The sequence below is a fragment of the Lepisosteus oculatus genome, chromosome 5 (assembly GCF_040954835.1).
Source record: "Lepisosteus oculatus isolate fLepOcu1 chromosome 5, fLepOcu1.hap2, whole genome shotgun sequence".
Taxonomy (NCBI): domain Eukaryota; kingdom Metazoa; phylum Chordata; class Actinopteri; order Semionotiformes; family Lepisosteidae; genus Lepisosteus; species Lepisosteus oculatus.
In genome coordinates this window covers 53400526-53426813 of record NC_090700.1, presented here as the reverse complement: position 1 = coordinate 53426813, position 26288 = coordinate 53400526, and the positions used below count along the sequence as shown (strand labels likewise).

The 26288-nt window shown below is 37.9% G+C and overlaps 1 long non-coding RNA gene across 2 annotated transcripts in view; it reads right to left on the bottom strand.

The window, feature by feature from the left end:
• The window catches only part of LOC138239155 (uncharacterized), a 47434-nt gene extending 21374 nt beyond the window's left edge, over positions 1–26060 (bottom strand). For both annotated transcript variants that reach the window (XR_011189583.1, XR_011189584.1), the window contains exon 1: positions 25952–26060. This is a non-coding gene — a long non-coding RNA (uncharacterized lncRNA). The remainder of the gene's footprint in view (positions 1–25951) is intronic.
• Between the last annotated feature and the right edge of the window lie 228 nt (positions 26061–26288).

Here is a 26288-nt window from a genome sequence, read left to right as displayed (position 1 = left end):
GTTGCCATATACAAAATACCCACAGAAATTGTAGTTCAGGCTACAAAAGTCTGTTTCCAAAATGTAGCACAGACCTGAGTTATTTGCTATTGTTTTGTATATCTCCAAGTACATCCAATACTTTCATTTCAAGTACAAGTTGCAGCTCCTGGCGTTGGATCAAGTGCTATTCTATAATATTTTGGTAGGCTAATATACAGTATATATTTTAGCTTCAAATACACAACAGCTGTTCGATTATTTTTGACCATTCCTGGGAAGAATCAGTATTCAGAGTCCATGGATTAAAAACAGAGATTTTGATTGAACATTTCAATTGGGAGATATGCACAGCCGTGGAAACACATGATGAAACCAGGATTCCACATAATGGCTTTGCTTCCCACCACCATGTTCTTCTGTTCAGTTTTCACATTTGGAGTTTTCACTCCAGATGGTACACTGCACACATTAGTACTTCCAACACAACAAATAGGCATTAAAAAAAACTGGCATGAACAATACCCCAAGAAAGCTTACAAAGAAGAGGGCCAAACTAGCCCATTTGGTAGTCAGTAGCTAATTGAAAGGATCTCATCCAGCTGTTTCTTGAAAGCAGCCAGGGTATCGGCTTCAAAAATATGGCTGGGTAACTAATTCCAGACTCCCACTACCATTCTTACAGCAGCAGGTACTCCCAAGAGCTTGCCCACCCCTGCTTAGCGTCTATGATCAGGGTGGTATGGCCATGTGTGTATTCTGCAGACCTGTGAGCCACTGGTGTGTGTACCAGTATTTGCTTGATCAAAAATACAAGGCACTCTGTTATTCTTTTTAGATTGCCACCATGAGGCTTCAACAAATCCTTACGACCACTAGGCGATGGCAATGTGATCTTCTGTATAATCAAAATTACATTTCTCTTTTATAAGATAAGTAAAATGGTTCTGAATGACAGATTACAAAATAAGAGCAGTGTCCCTCTCATAAATGAAAAAGTTATGCTATTTTAAGTTAGAAAAGACCCCTTGATGACATGTGGGCTTGTGGGAGATCTTGGAGGGCTGGACCCCGTAGTCACTTTAGGGTTAAGTATATAATTAATTTTTCAGTAATAGATTCTAAGAGATAATATGCAATAGACATCCCCATGCACTTTGTAAAGGCCTTGATTCAGTCAGGTTTAATTATAACAACACATTTATGATTACATTTAGCTCCCATCTGAAACATGAAATTGCCTTAATTTTTGTCCCACTGCGGATCCATTTGTATTGCCCACGGTTTGTTGTTGCGGAGTCCCTAAGCAGACAGCACCAGCAGCATTTCAAAGCTGAAGTCTGAGAGCAGGCAGGGAGGAAGAGATAGATGTATTAAGGTTAACAGGCAGAGAGGATCATCTGCCTGGGTGGCTCCATGAGAGAGTCAAGGCACTCATTGCTCATCATTATGGTGCTGTAGTGTCGGATCTCAGAGGGTCACGGTTTCCTTTCTCACAGCTGCAAGAGGTCTGGGTCACCAGATTTGGTCAAACACTCACCTGGATGTCATGCATAACAACAAGGCACAAGATGGGTTATTAAAAAAAAGTCCATCAGAAATACTGGACATCTCCACCAGGTATAATCTGGAATGATAGTATAAATGCTAAATGAATGAAGTCCGACACAATGAGGAATGAGATGTATCCTCTGTGTTCTCTGCGTAAAGCATTGTTTCAAGGGACCGGAGCAGAAAAAGAACTGTAAAACCAGAAATGGTAAAGGAAATGGTAATGGTAAGAAAGTAGTCGGGTTTTGGTATCCCAAGCATAACAAAAGTCAATTTCCTATTTTGAAGCTGAACAAATTAGAAGTGAAAACCCAGGGGGAAAACAGCAATGTGATACTGAATAAATAAAGGCAGACAGAAAAAAAAACTCTCACCAATCTTTAAAAAGATAATTGCGTCAAACAACAATTACCCCAGATATGAAGCGAAATTATCAGAGTCATTCTAATTTGTAAGCTCTGAATGAGTCTGTGCATGATAGCAGAAAATTATAAGGTATGGGAGCAAAGCTAGCCTAATAATGTGTGCAGGATCTGATTCCTTGTATTTTTAATCTTATACATCAGGACTGTTCAACTTGGGGAGGAGAAAGAAAAAAACACACCTCAGATTGTTGGAACACCTAGGTTCTAAACCACAGAATTCCCATTTAGTTTAATTGGTTGGCTCCCTGACTAAATGCACAAGCACACATGAGGCTGTTGACCCTTGAGATATAACAACCATATTTTATTAAAGTATCACATTCTTCTTCATGGACCAGTAGATTGAGTTTTTATTAACAGGTTGTTCTGAATAAATATAGAAATGTTATCCATTATATTGAAACTGAATGCAAACGTCTACTACAGTACAAGGCTGCTGAGTTTCATGCGCATTGTGAATACCAAAGACTGGACACTTCAGTTCCTCATACTGTAGGTCTCAGCAGAATGGGGCAATAATAAAAAAAACATAACACCACCATACATTTGGCACATAATACATGATGTAAAAGTGATTTCTCTTTATTTAATAATGCAGAAGATGAAAGCTGGGAAAATTGGTTGATATAGCATATACAATAAAAGTGCAATCGCTTGTGTTATACCTCAATGAGTGGCTTTCTTGTCTCATACATTTCTATTTAGATAACAGAGCATTAAAGATTTTAAAATGAATGACTTAAATCTTAGATTGCTGTGTCACTATACCCCTTCACAGTTATTGCTTTCAGGCTGGTTATCAGCACAGCAACTACAGGTACCACTTCTGAAAAACCAATAACTAGGAAAGTTGTTTGGTTTTGATATGCATAACAGCTTCAATAATGTAATGCCTCCAATAGCGAAAAAATGTTTCCAGTTGTTTGTTACCGTTTTTTAATTCTTCCTAATATACATTCGGTGTGTATGTAATGCATACCTGAAAAACCTATTGAAATAAATAATCCTGTTTAGCTGAAAAGGTTAAATAACTATTACAGAGCTAATCTGGTTTGTGTGGTGAGATGTTGAATGAAAAGAGCAACATTTCCCTCGCACGTTCTCACACAAGACAGACAGTTCAGCTCAGACTTATTTTTGCCCAACTGGAAAGGTCACCTCTTGTAATATTTGTATTTATTAAATTAGGGTTGTAATAAATTCATTTCGTTCTAAATGCTTTTAGCAACTTGGGAGGTTTGGCAAACAGAATCTTCCACAGGGGGATTAAAAAAGGGGAAAGAAGTTATTTTCTTGTCAGCATCTTTATTTTCTTAACCTCACAAGGAAACCTCTTTAAAAAACAAACTCATATTAAATCCATCAGTTTCCAAGATGAATATTAGGTTACGTGGAGCCTCTTGTTTAGAAACATTAATTGCTCCATTTTTACTCATAGTTATTTAATGCTTTTCCTTATCACATGCAAAACTAAAATCTTCAAGGGTCACTTAATCTCAGTCATGAAGTAAATCTATTATAAGCACTTTACTTTAAATGCGGGGGACATGGTTGAGATGTTGTTCTGCTAGGCTACTATAAAACTAAAAACTACCCTGTGGATTTTGGCTTTTGTGATGTTACAGAGAATATTCTCCCTTCTTACTCTGAACACGCCACTTCATTCCCTTCAACAGAGAAAGGCCTTTCCCCCTCTCACTATGTATCAGCTCATTAAAACCATATGCTTTTATTTTACAACCGAATCACCTTTCAGAGTTGAAATCAAATTTTGTCATCACAGTAAGCATAAAAATGCCCTACATTGTCTTTCTTTCAGTGTTAGAAATGACCAGAATCCAACTGGAATAATGTATTCCTTGGTGAGTTCAATAAAAATAGCAGTGCATAAATATGTATATAGTAGAAAACTGTGGATTTGCACACACAGGTACAACAAAATCACAGAAAGCAGCCTTTGCTACACTAATCAATTTTGGAGTAACTTTTCTGAGCTGATAGCAATATCTAGCATTATTCTGTATAGATATTGGCATAATCTTTTAAATATTTTATTCAATTGTCCTCTCAATGCCACAGATCTTCAAATTGATTCCTGCAAAGATTTAAACCCATCTCAGTTATGCTGCTGTCCTTGGCACCATTCTTCTGTGGACTCATTGTAAATGTTTCTGCATGTGAAAGCCAAAGGCACAGTGGACACACAACAGGAATCTGAGGATTGCATTGTATGTCTGCTGACTATCACTGTGATTCAGAAACCTGCAATATTTTCACACTGCATCCTTCTTAAGGATAATCTTAAATGTTCCAAAGATATGAATAAAAGAGCATCTGAAGACTATTACAAAGCCTATTTTTTAAAAATGTTGGTAGGTAATTAAATACAGCTCTACAAATCTGAAGAAATGAAAGTCAAAGGGGATCGTATCTGAGTGAAACTCTCACAGCTCATTCACGACAATATTGAAAGTATAAACTGTAAATAAACAAAGTAACCATGCCAGGCCTATCTTAAGTCATACAAATTTGATACAGAATACATTTTTGCTACTTTATTTGTTGTAGTGCATGTCATCAGCCTGTGGATCTCATGTTGCACGATTCGGGTCCCAGATGCGGTGAGTACAATATGAATACAATGTGACTCTTACAGCTTTTGGTTTGAATGACCAAATGCCTTCTGTTCGATGTTTAGTGTATGATTTCTCCTGAACAAGCTAGCAAACGTGTTAACAGGCGCTTTCAGCTTTCTGAAGACGGAGAAAATACTCCTCGAAGCACCGGCTCCATAACAAGGCTCTGACAATCAATAAAAACTCACAAGTGCAGGCTCCTCTAGGGCTTCTTTTTCAGTACTGCAGCTGCTGAGGTTCCCTTAAATTCTGCACACAAATTTATGGTGTAATGAGTGTATATCTGAAATTTTAATATGTAAAAAAATATTTTTCTGGGCAGTCTGTCTCCGACTATAGGAAATAGCGAGTCCTAAGGGAGGGGACAGGGGGAGCAGGAGAGAAGACAAGGAGTGTAGAATGACCTTTGTGTGTGTGTGTGAGCGAGGGCTTGAAGATGAGACAAGGTGCTAAACTAATCCCAGCTCTTTCCTGATTGGCTGATCAAGGGCTGTGTTGAAGATGGCTCCATCTGGGCTAATCTGCTTTCACTTGGATGAACAGAGGCCTTCCGAGTTAACCTGACATTTTACAATAATTAGCCTTTCAGGTGACCCAACTGCTTCAATCTCCCACCCGTACATTTGGAAATATCTCTTCTTTTATTTATGTATTTATTTATCTATAAAAGCTGACGAACCCTTTCGCCTTCTTCCTTTTCCCACACTTTCAGTTCGGTAGCAACGGCAAAAGAGGATGAGGAGATGGAAAAAGCCAAGGCTTTATCATGTCGTATTCCTTATTTTGTACCAACTTCTGAGAAGAGCTGCATTTTTCATTTTAACACAAAGCAGCTGAAGTAACCGAAGCATCCAGGATAACTGCACTTTTTAAAAGTATCCAGTCAGTTTGTGTATTTGTTTTTACATACGTATCTTACAATTAAAAAAAAAATAGAATTTGAAGATTTGACATGAGGAAACATCACAATTTGCCATTTAATTTATATTCCTCTCCATTCTTACTGTATGTTCTCAGCATCACTATCTGCTGTATTTGCAATGTTCCACATTTCTAAATCTTCTCCTGAAAGGGGTTGGTGACATAAGGAATTTTTTCCAGCTAGTTTCCTTTTTTTTCATTTTTTAAAACTTTTTTTGGCTACATGTTTTTGAAAAGAGTGCAAACAGAAGACATTAAGTAACGAGTGCTTATTTAGGCTTATCTTCCTGAAATAAAATATGTCCCTAATCAGGCCTTACTCATGCACTACAGACCCTTATCAGCAGCGAGTGGGAGAAATGGGGCATGGAAATGGGTTTGGATAGAAAATTAAGTTCAAAGGTCATATGGCACGGTCTGAAGGGTAACTGCAGATGAAATGTGGCTATTTGTTTTAAGCTGAGACTGATTTCATCTTGGTTGGAAAGGTCAATGTGACATGAAAAAGGGATTTATCTCCATTGGTGCTGGTGTGCTGCTTGCTCTCTCTGCTCCGATGTTTACTTACATCTTTACACACAGCCCCACGAACCAGCTCATTATTCACACGCCAGGCGCATCCTAAAGCTGCTCGGGCCTTCCTGTTTAGGCCGACATATTGGCCCCCTTTTGTCCATTTCTGCTCTGGCCTGTCCTTGTTTTTATGGCAGCTCAATTTTGATTCGACTGCCTCCGGCGATGAGGAAGCTGGAACGGCGCAGCCCCTGCGTGGTTTCGGGGTGTTGCGGACAGAAATTAATCGGTGCAAACGTGTGTGGAGGTGGCTGTCATTTTGCTCCGGCGCAAATTTGGTGTGTGCCTCTTCGAGCTTCGGCAGGCTCGTGGCAGAACGTTTGCTTTTTTGAACAGGAACAGTGGACAAAGAATATTTGGAGCAGGAAAAAAAAATGTGTCCTTTTTCCTAATTAATATGTGGTTTTGGTTTCAGCAAAAGGAACATACACATGTAGCTCAAGGCCTTCATTTGTACAGAGAAGAAAAAGGAGGATTTAATACTGCTGTACAACTACTGGGGGACTGGGAGTGTGGACAGAACATTTGGGTCAGTAAAACTCCATTTACATCTAGTCTCCTTTGGGAGCAGAGAATACAGGAGCCACTACAAGCTACATGATCTTTAGCTAGTCTGTTGCTCCCAAACACTATACCAAGGTACCAGTAGATGAATTAGGCCCATGTTTCCCCTCAAGCTAGATTAAGAAAAAAAATGTGTTTCTGGAACACAGCCATGCAGTCGGTGTTGATCTAATGTATCTCTGTACTTAACAAAGGTTACTGTGCTACACTGCTGTACTGCAGCAAAGCTCATGAATGCATTAGAGATAAATAACCCAAAATGCTTTTTCATTATGTCATTCAGAAGGGTCATTTAAAAGGAGGCATTTTCTTTTGCCTTCTGTTCATGCTTATTAACCATGGAACCTCTTTTCTTTATTTCTCCCTTCATGCAACATAAAATGTACCTGTGGCAGCTCTTCTGTGCCAACGAGAGCCCCCAGAAAGGCCAGAAGACCTTATAACTCATGCGGTGATGAGTAAAATACAGCCAACAACAGATAACAAGAAAGTTGCTCTTAAACATACACCATAGCAAAACTAGGGCAGGAGTGAGGAAGAGCGATTTTCCACATTAGGCACCTGGTGAGATGTCCTCTCTGAAATATGGAACCACACATTTTCTCCTTCCTGTCTCGGGAACATTAGCAGGTACTGTAATCACAGGCTGTTTAGCATGATCACCCCCTCTACCTCCCCTGCCCCCCTTCCTCCTCTCCCCTCATCCTCATAACCTGATGGTGATAAATTTATTGGACACCTGTGTTGTGTAACAGAAGAGTAATTAACAGCACAGACGGGCAACTTCACACACACACCTTGTAGGGAGTGGGTGTCTGAGTATGTGGTCCCTTTCATTTTAATTAAAGCAACAAGAAAAAAAAAGTGCTTTTCAAGGGAACAAAGAAAGGTCGCAACTTACAAGAGGGTATAGCACACTCTTTGTGAGTGCTCCTGTTGAGATCCAGATTTAGTCTGATACTGTACATCATGACACCAGAATTAGTGTGACAGTATAGGTTACCTTTAATCAGCAACAACAAAATCAGGGAGGGAAAGTCAATGCCTAACAAGGTAACTGTTCAGCCATCCACATCATAAATGACTTGGCATGCAAGCCCTGTACTCTGGCAGAATTTACAGTACAGCACCTACAACAGATTCCTGATATACTTTATATTTTATCCTGGAGCAAATGGGGAAAAGATTTAGATTCTGTAAAATAATGTGGCCAAAAAAATGTAAAATTGATTTGAAGCACGCTGCTTAACATTTCATAGCTGCCTGTAAATGTACAGTACAGAATCCCAGCATTGTTTAAATATTTAAATGTCCATGTTAAAAGTCTACAACACTTGAGTAAGTAATCTTGGTTTATTGTGTTGTCTGGTCACGGCTATTTTCAAATAAACAGGTTTTATCGTTCACACTGCTTTATAAAATGACACTGCACAGCCACAATTATAATCATCTGTAATAAAGCAAATCAACTGTAGCTGACTGCAATAGCAGAAACTATTACCTTTGGGTACAGTATGAATTAAATCATGTCTTCTCTTAAGAGCTTTTTTGCTTTCCATTGTGCAACATTTTAGATTTTTATTTAGTTTCACCTTAAATATTTAGCTTATTCTGTAAGGAAAGTAAAAGGGTCAAGATATACATTTGGCAAAGAAAGGCACTAAAGACAGACATGGAATTAATATTTTCACTTCTCTCAAGCCAGAACACCCCTCCCATTCTTTGTATACAGGGTGATTGCATTTCCAATATCGTAATATCATAATAATCAGAGACCCACAGGGAACAAAAAGGTTGCAATAATGATATTTTATGCTTCTCTTTGTTTATTATCTGATTCATTAGCTCTGTGCTGACATCATTCCATCAGACCTGCAGTAAGCCAGCTGGAAAATCAATAAGAATAAGATTACCTAGTTAGTAGGAGGTTATGGGGCAGTGTGCGAGGTTCACAGAGCAACACATTTAACTGAATCTTTATGCCTTTACTCTTAGACACTTGGAGGGTGGAAGCCCTGGCTTGACAGTGTAAACACAGGATGGTACTATCTCACATAGTAGATTACATCAGTGACATTTTTGCAACACAGCACAGGTCTATTGGTTCAGAATGAAAGGGACCACTTACTCAGACACACACTGTATGTATACTGGATATACTGTATTTCTTCAAGCTTACATTTTCAGAGCTTAGCTCTAGCTTTCTGTTTAGAGTAGTTTGATCTTCCCAATGTCTTGCTTAAAACATTCACAGAGGCCAGTACCCTTACTGGCTGTATGTTGATTTGTCATTGTGGAAAATAAAAGGCACAATTTTGCAATTATTTACTATAAGGATTGTACACACAGTTTTGCATAAACATGCACAGTTACACCCCAAAGTCTGAGTTTATTCCTATGCAATTAATATATGCTTGGTAGGATTGTCATTGTTCATTACTCTAGATTATTTTAAGAAAATGTTGAAAGAAGATACACAAATTTCTCCTTAAGCATTAAACTAATGAAAACATATTGGTTTTATATTTCTTTATATTACTGAGCTTCTTTTTTAGAATAACTGAAAGTAAGTGACAAATAATACAATGAATGTAAAATAAATAAAAAAAGAGAGTATCATTGGAAAGGATGCTTTTAGGAGGTTTTGAATTTCAGTTCTTATGTATGAAATGACAGGCTAAAATACAACCCATGGTTTGAGATGTACATAATCCCTCTGTTTTTAAATAATAAAAACAAATCACTCGGCGATACAAAGGTAACCAAAAGACATGCCTTTCTCTACTGGCCACCAAGGTCAATGTTTAAATGCTTTTAAATGACAAAATCTGGTCTGATCCTCTCTAAGCTCATCATTCCCATGCAGTGGCTGGAGAAACATGCACTAAAATCCAGGTCACATCCAGCTAGACCTCATTAATTACAACTTGCGGAGGTAACTGGCCTTTACAATGGTGACCTGCTCTCCATCCTACCCTTGACTCACCCCTCAGAGCAAGGCTTTTCTCGCTCACTTTGTTTAACTTAGAAAAATGACTGGTGATCTGGACAGACTGGTACCCACGTGCTGCCAGTTAGCAAGCATGACATGAAAGAATCTTCCCATGTGTGCAGTATGTGTAAGTGGTAGAGAAGAGTCCAAGAGTATAACTTTCGCAGTGCCGGGAGCGGTGCTCATATGAAGCATAATAAGAAATAAAATCTAACGGTTCTCATTTATGACCCATTTTTTGTATACCTGACCAAATGTAATATGTGAAATCAAGTACAACTCCATATTATATAATGCATCACTGGGGCTATCTACATACTGCAGATTTTACTATATTTTGAGGTACTGTGAATTTTGGAAGATATGTGTTTTTGTGTTTTGTATTTGTTTAATGTGTGGTATATTTTGAATGTTTAAAATATTAAAAATGTTTTTCTTTTACTTATAACCACTGCTATTTAGCATTCAGTGACGAATGAGAGCTGTCATACTCACTACATGACTATGATTTTAAGTATAATCATTCTGTATTCTTCATCCCTCTAGACAAGCAGTATCTGAGACATTAAAGGTATTGCTTAAGAATACAATTGGGCTACAGTTCATTATTAATTAGGAGATGCAAAGAGTCTGTATTAAAATGAAGTGCAAATTTAAATAGATGGAGCAGGAAATTGGGGGCAATAACATTAATCAGACCAAGCAAAGAGCAGGGAGAGAATTTATTTACTAGCATCTTGTGAAAAATATTTAACATGTTAAGGGCCGAAAATTGTAATTGGTATAATCAGTCATTGCTAGAAAGGAGCGACTTAGGCCTGTCCTCTTCAAATTTTTACACCAAACAATAACTGCCATTGTATCATTTAAAATATCTAAATGCTAAAGTTTTTAGTTTTCAAATTATAAAAAGGAAGGAAACTGTGAAAGGACACATAAAAATCACAGCACTGTTCTTATTTTATAATCTGGTCTTGTCACATCTCAGAAACTAAGCAAGGCTAGGCCTGGACTGTACTGGGAAAAGAGAGCCCAGATAAAAAGGAGTTGCTATTATGAGTGATATTGGTGTACCAGTAGAAGGTGCACCTTCTTCTGGTCCAGAATTTCCAAAACTAGTGCCCCCGTATGGTGAGCAGCCATGCTATGCTGTAGAAGATGCCATCATCTGGCTGAGACACTAAACTGATAAATGTTTCTGACTAGGTTCCCTTGAACTGTTATTTCTTACTGTTGCCTAGTTTTCTGTGCAGTGGGGCTGCTGCAGCACCGTGGCTGTCCCACATCAACCAGGTGGGTGCTTTGGGATTTGGCAGGATGAAAATGATATAAAAACAATTAAAAACAAGTTCCAAAGACCTTTTCTTTCCTGCCGTGATTTTTGCTTCCTTGCAATATATATATGCCAGAAAATGAATTAGCTCATCAGCTAGGGCATTTCTTGAGCATTCTTTATACCAACATAATCACTTCAGTTCGATTGTATGTACATTATCTTGATCCTTAAGATTTCAACGTATTTTTTTAATTTCTTATATTGCAGCATTAACTGTGGATTTTCCTCTACAGAAGGATTGGCAACAGAGGCCACTTTTATATATTTTATGAATATATTTGTATCTGTGTTGAAATCTAGTCGGTGTTCCCCATCAGATCTCACTCAGCGTTTATGCAACATTTCACTTTGTTTTGATCCTTTATACTTGCCTGGTCATAATAACTCCTTACACTTGTGTAGCAAATTCCTGGACCAGGATGATGATGGCAGCCAGACTGCACCACTACACTCCCCACACAACAGTTCTGGTGGGGAGTAATGAAGCACATTCAGAGAAGGGGATTATTAAGAGGCTACTTGGTAAAGGATTATTGGTAAAGCCCAGGGGGCTAGAACCCCAGAACATCCCTACTCTTGTCAAGAAACGTCCTGGGATTTCAAATTACCAGAGAGAGTCAAGAGCTCAGTTTTATGCCTCATTCAAAGGATAGTGCTTTTTTCTACAGTATCGTACCCCGTCACTATACTGGAACATTATGACCCACACAGACCGCAGGGTGAGCGCCCCCTGCTGGCCCCACTAACAGCTCTTCCAGCAGCAACCTTAGCTTTCCCAGGAAGTCTCCCATCCAGGATAGGCATACACCTGCTTAGCTGCAGTGGGTTGCCATTTCTGAGCTGCAGGGTGATATGCTGTAGCTGGTGGAACCTTTATACTTATCTGTTGACAAATACTCCTGGTCAAACACTGAAGTCAGTGAATATTGGACTCTTGGTGGTTTATTGAGCTTGAGTTTATTGAGTTTATTTAAAGCAGGTAAAATCCTGGTCCCACTGAATCTTTTTAAATCCAAACTTAAAACATATTAATTTGCTCTAGCTTATTATTGAACTGTATAATGTGTTGAGCTAATGGTTTCTGTAATTGTTTTTATTGTGAAGTGTACCTCAATGTTTTCCACAGAGGACCACACAAGTGCAGAGTGGACTGTTTTCATGTGCGATTTTGTTCCCGAGCCCAGATTTCAAAGAGGTGGACAGATCTGCAGTTCTGTGTACCCAAAGAGGTTGTGAAAGGTTGCAGATGGTAAAATCCTCTAGTCCTTTTATTCGAAAACTGCAGACTTAATCCATTATCACATAAGCCCAGAGATACACATGCATGCACACACACATGCACACACACAAAGAGCTGATCGATTGGAAAGCAGGGGTTCTCTTCATTTCCCATCTCCTGGAGTGCCACTTGAAGTTTGTGTTAGGCATAACTGCATTAAGGGTCAGATTCTGGAGGGCTAATGGAGACCTCTTCATCACTCAATCCTGCTGCCAAGAGTCTTTTTTATTAAGTGTTTTGGTGGTTAGTAATGATTTTAGAGGGCTGAATGAAATTACCTCATGAAATGGTGGATTTCTTCCGTGTTTCTTTGCTCGTTTTGTCTGGATTATGGCCCACAGATTACATTTTTAGACCAATTAAATAGATTCTACCCCTTCTGCTCCTCTCTGATGTATTCAGTTAAATGATGCCGCCAGTGTTATAATAATTTAAATGAATAATTTGAAATTATTATTGTTAGAAAAAAATGGACACAAATTAAATGTTTAAAAAGCAAACATTTACAGTAAGTCAGTTGGAAGTGTTTCCGTAAATCAAGATTATTGGGATTTTTTATGTTTAATCCTTTGTCACATACAGTAGATTGACAGTACACTTCTGTCTCGAATGAATACCTACAGCCATTTGTTATGAGAGTCTTTCAGCTTTGTGAAAATTATGAATTGTGAATTGTGTGGATGCTTTTGATATAATAATTAAACTGGAATTGCTTAAACACTACTATTTCCACAATATATATATAGTTCTATGTTTTGAAATTTAAAATAAAAGATATATTAATTAATTAAGCAGAACTAAATACATTTTATGTATTTTAAATGAGTCCTACAAGTATTACACAGTTCATGTTCCTTTTAGATCAACAAGACTTGAAAAACACACGTGATATTGGGATATTTTACCTTTTATCGTAGGAATGTGACCTGGAACGTTCATGAGAGACTGCTTCATGTTAAGCACACTAAGAACAAGACATTGAAGAGAAAAATAATAAAAGTGAAACTGATCAAACATAAAGTCAAACTGATCATTTTAGCAAAGCAACAGAGTCATGAGCAATTTCCCCTGTTCCAGCTTGATCTCACTAGCATCACACAGGTAGAAAACTTAATTTCAGGAAACTGCATTGAAGGGTTTATCTCAGAGGCTTCTCTGTTTTTTCATACTTTTATTACAGCTGCTGAATTTCCATTAACAGCTGAACTGAAACAATAACCGCAGTTAGGAAGCAAATTCAATTTTTGCTGTGGGGTGTTGCAGTAGCAGGAATAAGTACGGGGGAGGCCGGGGGAGGGCAATGATGGTGGACTTACCTTTTTGTGGTTAATTGGCCATATTGTCTCAGAAGTTAATTGGTTCTTTAAGTCCAGGTAGTTACTAAAATGTTTAGCTGCATTAGAACCTCGGCACTTGCCATTAATGGTGCGTGAAATGAAATGTTTGATACTGCAAATAAAATCAGTGATATTCAAGGATGTTATGGTAGGTAATGCGCTGAAACTGCCATTTAATGGGTCCTGCAAGATTAGGGTAGTGTCAGCCGTAACCGCCTGGGCCCTCTCTTGACATTGTTAGTTGCCTCTTCATTTACTTAACGACTGTCTGCACTGATTACATAGGCATAAAAAAGCTTAAAAACAACAGAGACACGCTCTATTAGTGGTCCAATTAGAACCATTTGCATATTCCACTCAATTGTGCCTGAGTGCACGTGTGATTCTGAGGCAGGGGACCTCAGGAAAAGGTACTACAACACCTTCTCTTCCAGAAAATGCACTTCCAGTCACAGGTATGGGAATCTGCTTTCTCCGTAATTTGCAGATTTGCAAAGTACTGTATGAGATCGGCTTCCTCACCCACCCTATGCCTTAAAGCGCATATGTACAATTAGAGTAAATAAGTAAAAATAAAAAGAGCTATAAAAATTAAAGCGCATTTCCTTAATTACAATAAATTGTGTTTTTCTCCTGACTAAAGCAAAGACTTAATTACATTTAAAAATAAACAAATGATGTCTTTATGACACCAATAAACTTGGTCACGCTGCCTGTTGAGTCTCACTGTTGGAGCAGACCGAGGAGGTCCAATCACTTCTTGGGAACTTTACTAGCTTTATATGGATGAGGAAGATCAAAGACACCCTCTATCTTTATCACGTTGCTCTCCGATCCTCACATCTAGTTGTAGGGGTACAAGGTTGAAACTGTTGATCCGAGTTCAACTGCTATAATAAGGCTTCCTCAGAGTCGGCAGCTGGGAACTAATACACCACCAGTTTCTGAAAATCTGTCAACAAAAATAGGCAAATGCTAGAAATGAAATATATTCTATTTGAAACACTTTTATTTACTTTTTGTACGTGCAATCAAACTATTACACATCCATAGTATTTTGCCTCTCCATGTTGCATACACTCTCTTGATACTGCATTTAGAATGTGTTATATGCAAATGCTATATATATTCTGGATCATGAAGCTTAAAATATCAACTCTACCACATTGCTTTTTCCATTGAATGTTCTTTAGATTATACACATGCAGTGGAAGTGTGCGGCAGCTCCCTCTTTATCCACCCTTGTGATTCAAAACCTTAATTTCCACTTCAAGTGGCCGCCAAGCTGCACATTAGAAGCGATAAAGATTGCCTCTTGCAGCTCTGAAACCTGCACATCTGCCTCTGACTGCAGGGCCTTTGAAATGAAATTCAAGTCAGTAACAAGAGACCCAGTCACTCCCAGGTTATAACGCCATCCAAAACCTGGTTTTAATGCAACCTTTTCAATCCATCAGGCGATCTATGAAACCTATATTAAATTAAAATTGCCTGTGCCTTTTTTTTTCTGGGAGGTGATAACCCCTAATAAGCCAATTATTGCATTTTTTCAGTTAAAATCATTATTCACTACAATTGCCTTAAGAAGGTATATACAGCAGTAGTTACTGTATGTCGTTTGTCAAAGAAGAAACGATTGGGATGAAAGTTAAAGCTGCTAACTGCTGTTACCTGTTTAGTCACAAACAAAAAGCTTTCCAATGAAGAAAGAATTACAAAAGCAAATGGCGACTCTCCACTGCAAACAGCTCAGAATACCAGCAAATGAGACCGATAAAAAGGCGTAACAGTGCAGGTTTTGAAGATCCATTAAGGCAACATTCTTAAGTTCAACAACTGCATCTTAAGACAGTTTTCTCTTTTGTCTAGCTAGCTGCCCATTGTGGTGAAATTGTACTTTCCCATATGAGTCATTGCCTGTTTCTTTTGTGTGTGGAACCTTCTTTCATATGATTTGTTGACAGACTGACTTTGATAAATGACGTCTGAGCATGGAAGTTGCGGGGAGTGTGTCTGAGAGAGTGAGCTGACCGACAGGTTTTAATGAGGATGGTGGTGGGACAGCATGAGGTGCTGATCAAATGGAGGCTTAACTTTACCTTTTCCAAGGTTACTTTCCCGTATCTGTTAAAAACAGTGATCGTCGATGATTACAGTAGATTCGACTGATCATTTTTTAACCTAATCGATTTAGTTGTTTTGACTTCAATTCGATTGACTCATCATTGGGTTGGACAACATTTCTCCACATATCCTTTTCATTCTGTTGTTATATTTTGTATAAATGTGCCAACTAATGACCAATGACAATAGCAATGATAATACAACAATTTAATCAAGGATTATGTCTTGAAATATATGAACAATTTATTTTGAGCTTCTATATCTATTGCATTTCTATTATATCTATATCCGTGTGTAATATGTCATATATACTCATATTAAATATAATATTAGACGTGTAATTGTTTTTACTCTCTATGCTTTTTTACAGTATATGGATATAAATAGATGCACTAATACAAAAAATAAAAGCACAATATTCAGGAATATTGTTTTATTATTTTGGAAAAAATAAAAAAAGGTTGTAGGTCAAATAACATGCTAAAATATGTTACTGTTTCATTCTGCTTTTCGCAACAATTTAGGGTCTGGTGCATGGAGCACAGAGATTGAACCATGCCTTCAGACCATAATCTAATTATATCACACACGGGCACTCAATCAAATTCTTCTGTTCTGTGGCTACACAAAGCAGCAACATTAATGTAATTTGAGGAGAGCCAGGCTCTGACTTGAGCAGCATGTATTAACAATATCTAATGGGGGCTCCCGTAGGTAAATGAATATGCTAACAAGCAAAGAGGTCGCAGCTAAATCTAATATCTTTAAGCTGTTTAATTCCAAACAGTCCTTAATAAATCAATTGACCGGGAGAGCTGATGCATCTATCAATTATTAAGGAGGCAGAATAAATATTTCAGACGATTTGATAGGGAAGGCTGGTGTAGGTCGTATAAGAAGCTTTGCATTTCATAACTGTCTTCCCTGAAAGTTTTATACCCTGATAAACACTAGCAGATTAGTATGTTTATTTTTAACACTTGTTGGAGCACAGACCGAAAGGTCATTTTATCAGGAAATGAGAATCAAAGACCTCCCAAACATTTACAAATAGAATTTTAATCCTTTATTTGGCTTGTTGGTGTTACACATTCTCTAGCTTGTCAAGATGAGAAAATGGGAGCCTGATCTATACTATGAATACCTTACAGCACTGATCCCACTGATTCAGAAAAGTTCAGCTTGTTTCCATATTGGATATGTTATACAGTATACTGTATATGGATCTTTTTACCTTTTAGAAATCAAAGCACTGCCACACACACATTTGTTAAATTTTTGATCACTTTATGGATGCAGGCATTCAAAAAATCATTTTTTGAATTTCATTTAAAAAAAAAAACTTGTTTGACCAAGATTACAAATGAATGAATATTTATGATCCAATTTCTCTGGATCTGAACTGTGTTCAACATAATCACACAAAAATGGGCATATACAGAAACCTAATTAGATGATGCATGGTTCATTTACTTCATTTAATATCAGATTTTCATTCTCATTTTGTACTGCACTATATACAGGATACCACCTTTACAATTGTATTGAATGATTGAATGAGAAATTCAAGCAAAAAAAAAAACATTACAGCCCCTGGTAAAAATTAATACAAAATTATATATTTTACATGCTACAATATACGTTTATGCAATAAAAATATAAATAATAATGCTTAGAGTGATCATAAGGCTAAATCAAAACACAGACATTCTTCATGGTTTCATGTACTGTACGTAGATGTTTCAAAAGAGAAATATTGCACAAAAGTTAGAAGCGTGAATATAAATCAAATGTTGCAGTAGAGAGAATGGCTGCAATGCAGAGATCAACTGCAGATTTTCCACGGCAAACATATGGTATGTATATGAGAGCACACATACTGTATATACAGTAATAGTGTGCTTGTGCATGTGAATATTATTGGTATGCTTTCTTAAATGGTTTCAAATGGCATATTATAAAGGATGCTATTACATGCTTCACAGGGGAGACCCTGTTGGATTGGCTGCATTGCTCTAATAGCCTCTACTTATGCTGCAAACACGGAGTCTAAAACCAATTAAAATAAAGCACTATTAACACCTAAACAATGACATAGTGGCCAAGGCTATACCTCACTAATGCTACAATGGATCATACTGACGACATCTGCTCCCTATAGGCTTGTCCTATCTGATGGTCTGATGAAGAGGTTAGAATAATAGAACATGTCAGCTGGTTTGAAACATGCAATGCTTTGAAATTGCATGTCAGAAGAAGCCCTGCACACGAACGTTTTATTTTCGGGAAGAAAAAAGGACCCATCAATTGACTATAAGACTGTACACTTCAACAATAAGTGATGCTGCCAATTCTTACCAATATCATCCACGGTTTCTGTTCTATACCTGCCCACGAACCAGGCTGGAATTAGCAACACCTGCATCCCAGGGCTCAACCCGCACTCCAGGTCCATATCACCAAAATTGTAAAGTTTAGAACTGGCTCAGCCTTTCAGCTACGACCCCTGAAGCAGGACTTGGAGGGGCGAAAGCCACGCAGGCTTTCCTCTGACATGAGAACATCTGAGCACCATCTGCCATTTTTCTTGTTCCGAGCTCCGTTGCAGAGTGAGCTTAGATCAGAGGGAGGACGCAGCTCTAGATGACAACACTGCACACTTGCAGGTGTTCAGCACATTGCATATGTCGCTGTTGCACTTAGCTAATGACACCTAATGATGCCGCCTCAGCTCCACTCAGCACTGTCAGCCCTGCCAGGCGTCAGCTTCTGCTTGGTGAATTGCATTCCATTCAGAATTGGCTACAAATACAGATCTTGCCTTCAGCCTCCAGGTTGTGCTAGACAAGAACTTTTCCTGTTTAAAACAGGCAAAACAGTTTTATTCTTTTCCATTTTAAAACTGCTGGGCTGCTATTGCCAGACTCTGTGCTTGTCTTTTTTTCCTGTTTAACCTACCGTTATTGTGCCCACCTGATACTCAACTTCCGATACCAAAGAAAGCCTACAAATAATAATTAAAAAGTCACTTGCTCATTATTCACTGTTCAGTAATGTGATTTGTGGTGTGTTTTTAATGTAGATGTTTTCTTTTATATTGAGTTAAAATAAGTGAACAAATTAAAGAATGGACTGAATGTTATTCTGAACCATGCCTATGATTATAAGGGTAAAAAAATGATCTTTCAAGCCATTTTGGTGTTGATTTTGAAGTTGGTTTGTTGTGCTTAGCTGTGGCAGTGGTAGGGAGCTGTAGTATAGTGCTGAGGGCTATAACTGTGATAAGAGAAATATTTCCACAGCTGGTTTGCATTCAAATTTTCATGCGGCCTTAAACATACCAATTCTTGACATATTTTCATGTACTGTAAGAAACTCCTTATAAAAACAATAACACAGAGCAAAACAAACAAAACATTTCACCCAGAACGTGAAAAGCTAACCTGAATGGTTATTTTTGGATGAAAGAAAATGCAGCTAAAATGTTCAAAAATGTCAGCTCTCAGAGGTTTGAGATAATGTTCATTATGGGACTCCATCAGTATTAGAAAATGTTTCTCAATCGTTTCAATTGTGCCCAGATGCTCTTCAAATGTACCCAGTCTCATTGCTGTGTCACAGGTTAGCTTCTGCAGTAAATTGTACAGCTTATGTTAGCATTCAATACATTCAAAGCAAAATAGCAATGTTTAACAGACTTTAGATGTTTTTTATTACAACAGCGTGGCTAACTCAGCAGCTATTGCAGGACTACATTTTACATTTTATGGAAAATATTGTATTTCTGTGTTTTCCTTCTGATTCCAGTTGATATTTATGACTTTTTACCCAAACTGCTGAGGGAGGAAGGAGGAGCTGAGAGACCTAACTGAGATGGTCCTGAGATGGATGTACAGTATACTGCAGATTTTTTAACTTAGGACACGACACAATCAAATGAAGTGAGACATGACATGACATGACTTGAGAATAAACGCTGCACAACTGCACAACGGAACCCACGGCTTCAAGTTCCAATCAATCATTTGAATGAAATAATCCATACATGACAAGAACGTACTTATACTTCAATTATAATATTCAACAGCTGCAGTAAACCGTCATGTACTTCCTGTTATGTCACTTCCTTATATCCTCTCAGGATAGTTGAAGACTGGTTGAAATTTACTCCCCAGGGTGGAGATGCCATCTTTGCTTTGCATGAGTAGATTCAAGGTTCCTTGAGCACTAATCCTCGGTGAAGCAATGCAAACATCTTGTGCATTGATGGGAAAAATGCATGAGCCTCTGGTCCTGATTCACTCTTCCATCTTCTCCGGATTGAGGCGTGAAACTAATTGGTTTTACATGGTTGTCCCTTTTGCTCATCATTAATCTGTGTACACGCAGGCCTTGCCTTATTAACCCTCTCTCTAGTCCCACAAGGCACTGCTAGAAAGGTCGCTTAATAAATACGGTTGATTTCAGAGTGTGGAAAAACAATATTTCCTCTCAATACCCATTCTTCTGTTAATGGATCTTTTCCAGCTCTCAAGGGCTTTCACATGAACAAAAATGCCAGCCTTGACACTGCTTTCACTCTTTCTTGGACTCAAGAAAGTGAGAGAAGGCCATTTGGCTCCTGTACCACTTTTGGGTGCTCTAAGTTGCTGGTTTAATTGAACCAGAAAGTCATTATGGACCCAAAATAGACTTTCTGATGCATTTCTAATCTTCAGGGTAAACGTTTCCATACAGGTTTTTTTCTTCCGTTCAAACGTGATTTGGTGATTTCTGCAATTTGGAATGGTTTCAGGAATTGGCTGCAGTGGATCCGCAAGAGAAACGGGTGCTGAGTTGAAAGTGCAGCTTGCCTGAATACGAAATGAGCACCATCCAGATTCATCATAATCAATGCTATTCGAAATCGGTTGCTTTCTTTAACAGAATCTTGTCACACTCAAGGTTTCACATCTGTAGTGAACAGAGAAGTTTCTGTCTGAAAGGCCAGGCCCAGTACAAACAAGTCCTAGATCCTCATGCCAAAAATGTGATTGACAATTTCCTGGTTAACATTTCAGTTTAAGTACTGAGTTGCCCATCAGATCTGTAGGCCCAGAGGGAGAAAAACTGGCAACTGCTCCCATTAAAAATACATGGATGCAGACTAAGAGCGTCTGTGGGGCAACACATTTCTTGGAATCACATCCAGCAGAATATATTAATGACATTTTACTTTAAATGCAGGAGATAAAATAGTGCATAATTATCAGAGCCATGATAGGACCGTCTGTGGACATTGCCATTAAAACCTTTAATTTTGTTGAAACAAAGCACGGATGACTCATTTTGCTCACACCTGTCTTTTTCACACCTTCCAACACGGACTGTTAGATTTGAGGAATGGGGCAAAAGGATAGTCAAAATTGCCATGGAAGACAAAGGAATAAATACACTGAGAGCAGTTCCATCTCTAACCTGTGCAGATCTGCAAAGTTTCTCCCACTGAGCAGTAACCTGGCAAAGCCTCTGTACCTGTGTCTCTGGGCCCATTGTAAATCTCCTGCAATCTGGCCCCAGCTATTGTCTGGCCCTTACTGGTTATTACTCTATGGCATTTTCAGATTAAAGGTACTGCAAGGGCTCACATTAATTTGCTTTATGTTTGACTAGGAAGGCCTCCCCTACCTATTAGAGCTCGCTTTGAGCTCTTTTCATTTTACTGCACTTGTCAGTCACTTAAGATTGAGATGCCCCTGGACTACGCTGAATAAACAGATCATATATAATGTATGCTGAGGGTATATGGGGGTAATGGAGTTTTAGTAAGAAATGAAGAACATGTTCTCCTTTTTTACCCCAAATGATGATCCCTGGTCAAATCCTTACAGTAGTCGATTTATATAATTATTTATTCCAATTTGTTTCAAGATAACACGTAGGACCCATGTCTGACCTTAAATATCGTGATTTTAAAAGACGGTATCTGAAAGGTACTGTACAGTAGGTCTCATTTAGAGATGTCTCTCACAGCTCATTGGTAATATAGATCGATATGGAGAATTAACCCCCGAGACAAGAGACGACAAAAATGCTCAGCTATTACATGGACCATTGCACTGATCAAATTGTTGTATTTGAAAAAACATCCTATAATACATCCTTGAAAATAGAAGCATTTTTTATCTAACTTGATAAGTTGGCCAAAGATGTGTTTGGCACATTTCTGAACGTTTTTACCACAGTTTGCTGTAGCTTGAGTGCGCTTTCGCTGGGGTGTACTTCCCTGAACCATGTGTCTTAAATGATATCTCATAAAAATGGTTCTATGAAAGGTAGACTATAGTCCTATGTTAAAACCCTAGTGAAATACCTGCAAAGCTATCGCAGAACCATAATAAACTTTCTAATGTCTACTACGTACAGTACATGGGTATTCTGTATAATACCAATATCCATCCATCCATTTTCTAATGGCTTTATCCAATACAGAATGGCATGGGAGCTGGAGCTAATCCCAGTAAGCAACAGGCATGAGGCAGGGTACACCCTGCACAGGACATAGACAAACACACACACCAAAGCCATTTGTACCCAAAGACAGTTGACCTCTCAGTATATGGACGGTGGGAGGAAACTGGTGTTAGTACCAAATGTAAGAAAAATAAGCCTTAACTTCTGTATTGGTTTAAACAGGTAATATAGTATATTCAGTATATTTCTGATTATGTATAGTACAATTTTTCGTTTGATTTCGAATCTAAATCTCTCCGATTGATGAATGGTGACAGTATGTTCAAGTGACCTGATTAGGACTGTTAACTAGTTGACCTCCTTCATTTTTAACCACAAGTGTGAATATTTCATCCCTTTTTCCATGTTAAAAATATATCACTATCTCTGTTTGACTTAGGCTAATTAAAAGTTTAATTTTTTAACACTTTCATAGCGGGAATCAAACGGGCAGATGATATTACATTCCAGAACATAAAACCTGTAGCCTGGGTCTGAGGTGAGCGTGTAGGTAGTGAAACAGATCTCAACTCTTAAAAGCCACATGTATATTTATACCACAGGTGTGGATCGCGAGCCTAAGGGTTACATCCTTTTGGAACTGGTCCAGCTGTGACTGTTTGCGCCCTTTAAAATGCCAATTGAATCCACATGTCAACACAACAACTTGTTTTGGACTCCATCCATGGTTCTAGATGCACTATATCAACCACCCACCCACATACTATAGAGTATCAAGTTCTGAAGTCATGTGTTCAATATAAGATCTTGTTACTGACTTTTAAGGCTTTAAATAATCTGGCACCATCATACATCTCTGAGCTTCTCCATGTCTCCACTCCCTTTCGTAGGCCCTGTTCAGCTGAAGGTGGTCCTCTGTCCTCTGTACCTGCGATAAAGTTTCAGACTTTTGGTGACTGTGCTTTTTCTGTCACTGCTTTATTATTACAGAATTCCCTTCCTCCTACTCTTTGAGAGACAAATTATTTTACTCTTTTCAGCTCTAAACTTAAAACTCAGCTTTTTATTGGGGCATATGTTCGACTGCCTTACAGTTTTATCCTGTATTTTCTTGTTCCATTTTATTTACTTTTATTGTTCTGTATTTCATTTTTTCTTTAGTTTCTTTATCACTATATATGGCATCCTTAGGCCTGGAAAGGTGTTTATTATTATCATTATTATTATTAATAATATTATTTTGTCTTCAATTTTCTGTAAAAGAAAGTGAAATATATACTTATGTGTGCTGCTTTTTTACAGGACAGAGATTTGCTTTTGTGGCTGAAGCTAACCAGAGTTTGCATATCTTACAACAAAGCTCCAAAACACAATATATAGGACATTTGAAAACCTTTGTGAAGTTTCTGTTGAGTACACGAGTCAAGATAAGGCACTATTACTTTAAAATCACCACACAGAAGAGAAAGCTGAATACTATTTTATAAATGGATGTCTATTATGCAAGAATACAGAACCATCTAGATCAGCTTTGTCAAATCTATAACGTCAATGTCAGCATCCATGAACTGCTAGTTTTCCCTCATTAGTGCTCAACAGAACTTGTTTAGAACTTTGTAATACTTTCACCAGTTACAGACATGTGTATCTTACAAGAAAGACGTTTAAGGTTATGGTGCTTTTCAAGAGCAAGCAGAAGCAGAAGCCTTTTACCTCCTGTCATTTCCAGCATTGTGAAATGACAGGAGGTAATTTACTACATTCACATAATTCCTGATAGCATAAACCCAAAGGACATATAGTAATAGTGACATATACAGTAGCCTGTATGTGTTTGGGTTTTTCAAGTAACTTTTAAAATTTTGAAATTTACAGTATTTCAATCTAATGAAAGTCCCCAGATACAGATTAACTATAGAAATAAAATGAATATTTGCAACTTTTACTCTTACCTTATGTTTTGTGGCAGCAGAATCATGAAGCATTCATAGATTTTTTTCTTAAAGGATTTTATAGCATAATAAACGGGCAAGCGAGGATGTGGGTCTGTGCTTTGCGATAAATATTTAGTTGGTGATAACGGTCCCAGATAATCAAGATGTCGTCAGAGGTTATCTGTTGGGCTGTCAGAATTTGGATATTTTTTTTATCTTGCTTTATCTTTTATCATCAAGGACCTGGCTAGTGGCTACCCATTGAAATTACAACACAAGGATGATTGTAGCTCATACAAGAAGCTAAGCTTTAGTTACCAAAATCAATATAACTTGACATGACCTTTTGTACTAGTAAGAGACATATTGGTTAGTTTTTTTGGGGGGCTTCTAAAGAACTCTTCCTTTTATATAAATGTTAGTCATTTTCAAAAGCAACCTAATGCATTCATTGAATGCAGTTAACCAAGAGATATGTTATAGAATTTGTATTATACAAATGTCAATGGGACTGGGGTTTATGGCCTTGAAATATCAATATTTCATGGAAGCATTACTGTTACCTCTTTGTCATTCCAGCAAATTTCAAAACAGGATTGAAAAAGGGGAGAATACATCTGCAAGTCAAGTTAAATGCAGAATTCCCCTCTCAAAAACTTGTATTTTGTTGAAATAAAAACATCTCAGATCTCAAGCCGATATGCACGTCTGAAAAATAAACAGGTTACCTCCACATATAAAAATCTGTGTCATCACCCACTCTCCAGTTCTACAATAAAGCGTTAATTAATTAAACACTCTAGTTGAATTAAGTGAATTTTATCCAATGAGTTTGCACACAATGTTTCAGATTTATTTCTCTCTATCCCTCTTCACCAATTAGGCCTGTGAAGATGCGACCCCTTTTGAAAGAGGCTTTTAGATTAATCATATTATCTGTGGCTTCTGAAACGCAAAGCCTTCTTGACCTCCCTTCCATAAGAATCCATTATCTTAAACTATCACAGTAATCCTGGCTTTAGGAAGGGAGAGAGGGAAGAAAGAATCAAGCCTAATAGATAGCAAATAAGATTAATCTATGATCTAAGTGCCGATTACACTTGGACCTGCCCTTGAACACTCAGGTGTAACCTTGAAATTCACATCCACTCACATCCGGCAATTGGATTGAAAGTCCCACAAGGACCCATGGGGCAGATGGCCAAATTCTGCCCAGATCTCACCCAGGGGGAAAAAAGGGCCAAGGAGCTTAACCCTTGTATAACCGAGAGGTGTTAAAGATCAGCCAGTGAAATAGGAACCTACACAAGACTTGAAGTGTGGGTTTGAAAAAGACAATGGCATGTATAGATTCCATTTGGGACTATTTTGAAATAGAAACTTGTCGGATTGGGGTTTAAATCGGATATGATGACACATTGAACATAAAAAACTGTAAGAATAAAACAGAACAAAATCATCTGTTTTACTTTATGGATGGAATACCTGTAACAAAAAAATAATTCTGCCAAATAATAAAAGCCATGATTTAAATAATAATTGCCAATCCAGCATGTACTGAATGCAGTATTCCCAGCCTTTTGACAGCAAACACTATAGAGTATGTCTTCGTTGACATTCACTGTCCAATATTATCCACGAATCAGATCAACAGAATTTCACCTTCCTGTGCTCCTTCTCACAAGTCAAGCGTCTCTGTGTCCAGAACGAATTCTACGTAACGATTGCTAGAGTTTACAAGGACAAGCTCAGAGTAAAAGTGCAACACAAAAGCCTGAGCACTAAAGGGACACAGTGAAACCACCTTTACACTCTTAGCATATGGGAATCAATTCTTAGGTAGTTACCGTCACTTCTGTTTCAGATTATCCAAACTGTGAGACTGCAGGGAGCTCCAGACACTCTGCCATGGGTCGATGCTCAATTCCTGTTGGACTCCAGTGCTGAGTGTTTGATTAATCTACGAAGGCAGGGAAAGAAGGGTTAAGGTTCTCACACAGAGGCAGACAGTTTCATGCCATTAGGCTGGCTAGAGTAATGAAATTTCATTTAATTTGTCAGGAAGAAAGTGCTAATGTTAAAAAGCTTTTTAATAAAAAAAGAAAAGTCAGAGAGATTTGAAGGAAAGCTTTAAGTAATTACTCAGAGTATCTCGGGCCCCCTGCAAGAATATTTACATTACTG